This window comes from Paraphaeosphaeria sporulosa, assembly GCF_001642045.1.
Source record: "Paraphaeosphaeria sporulosa strain AP3s5-JAC2a unplaced genomic scaffold CC84scaffold_4, whole genome shotgun sequence".
In the NCBI taxonomy this organism is placed as follows: domain Eukaryota; kingdom Fungi; phylum Ascomycota; class Dothideomycetes; order Pleosporales; family Didymosphaeriaceae; genus Paraphaeosphaeria; species Paraphaeosphaeria sporulosa.
The window spans coordinates 35,322-37,564 of record NW_017253363.1 but is presented as its reverse complement, the minus strand read 5'-3'; positions in this window follow the sequence as shown (position 1 = coordinate 37,564).

The following is a 2,243-nucleotide window of genomic DNA, read 5'->3' as shown; positions in this document are numbered from 1 at the left end:
TAACTGTATCGTGGATTGATGATGATGGATTACCATAGGAATCCGTCATCTCTATATACTACTATTGGACCTGGCTCTATAGGCTCTACCTTATAAAGCCTATAGAGCCGGCTCTGTAGGCTCTACACTATAGAGCCTATAGAGCCGTCACGTAACCTCATTACGTGCCCTAATACTTACGTGTCTATATTATGGTAAGCATCGTCGCCGTAAGCAATATTACCCTAGTTAAAACCCTAGTCATCGTTATTACTGTCATTGTAATTATCCTATAGGTCATTCTATTACGGCGTAGCCATAACACCATCCCCCCCTTCTAAGGTTTCGGCCCAGGGGTTAATCTATAATAGGGGTCCAGCTATATTAGCGGGGCTGGCCCCATTATAAGTTTAGTATTTATAGCCCTTTATGTCTTCCTATAAGACACTTAAACGACTAGGGCTTACTAACTAGATTAGCCTATGTGGATTCCTCGCCATACCCTATTCTTGCTATGCTAAAAATAACCTTCCTTATATTATTTCTCTAGAAAATACCCCAAGACGATTAGCTTACAAAGCCTATATTCGTGCGAGTGTTCGGCATCGCTATAATGTTAAGGGAGTAATGGCTTTATCTAGTTAGTTTTCCGTCCTATCCCTTATTTCAAGGCTTATAATTTCTAGTGTAATCGCTTAATCATTCCTAAGCCAAAATTGTAGCTAAACTTACTATGGCTAAGAAGGCGTAGGAGCGGCTTCTTAATAACCTAGCCGTAGCTCGTGCCCATATATCCTAACTTCGGAAACAGAAGGCTCTTCTTAATAGGCGGGTGGGAGATTAATCTACTTAACTAGAACTAGAGTTGGATTAAGAAGAGGCTAATTTATAGGCTATAGGTTTATGGGATAAGGTGGTGTCTCTTAAAGTAACCACTCTAGGCGTCGTTCACACCTTCACCAATAATAGTAATCCTTAAAATTTACTATAAGGCGGTCCGAGTGGTCAGAATCCTAGTCTAATATCCCCTGGCTTTCTTTAAGAGATTGGTTTAGCCGGAACTCCCCCAACTTCTTAGGGTAGTTGAGGTTCCCCTTAGGTTCCTAGGTCTCGTCCTATAGGTTTCCTTTACTATCCTCCCCTAGCCACTTAACTCTATAGTAGTTCTGGCCATTTACGATTCTATGGCCTATAATACTAGCGACTTCCCATTCTTACTACTAATCTCTATAAGTATCTAACTTATATACTATAGGTTCCACATCTTAAGGAGCCTTTTCTAGTAGTGCCACATAAAATACTAGGTGGATTTTCATGCTTTCCGGGAGACGTAATTTAAACGTAACTAGCGTAATTTATTTAAGGATTTCGTATAGGCCGATTTTTAGGTAGTCTAGTTTATTTAATAGTCGTTTGCTGGCGATATTTTTTCGTAGTAGCCAGACTTTCTCCCCCTTTTCTAGCGTAGGCACAGCTTTATGCTTAAGGTTATAGTATTTTCCCATCCTTCCCTATAGGAAGGTGGCGTCTTACCTAAGTTAGGTATGGATCTATATAATTTCTTTTACCTATTCTTCTCTATTAGAGCTCTATAACCTTATTACTCTAGGTACTTAGTATACCGCTGGGTCGAATCCATAATTCGCGAAGAATGGTAAGACACTAGTAGCGCTATATTTTAAGCTATTATAAGCCAATTATGCCATAGGTAATAATCCTACCTAGTTGTTTTATTGGTAGTTTAGATAACACCTAAGGAACTATTATACCATTTGGTTTATACATTCTATTTATCCATCCGTTTATAGGTGATAGGTAGTAGACATACTATATTTAATGCCTATAAGGGTAAATGCTATTGTCTAGAACTTAGAGGTAAACCATACGTCCCTATCTATTATAATTTTATTGGGTACGCCATATTGCGCTATTACTATTAAAGTAAATTAGAATGCCATATATTCTACCTTACTTATTTCTTTATGTAGGAGGAAGTAGGCGTATTTAGTTAACTTATTAACTATAACCATAATCCCATCGTATTCGACCTTATTGTCGGGATCCTTGGATTTAGGTAATCCTATAATAAAGTCCATTATAACACTACCCTATAGTTAGTCTAGGACTTCCACTAGTTAGAGCTATCTATAAGGAGCGTGTTAGTTTAGTTTATTTTGGTGGTAGTCGGCGTAATCCTTTAGTACCTCTATAACTATTTACTATACTCTAGGGAAGTAGTAATCCCTTATAAGCCATTCTAAGGT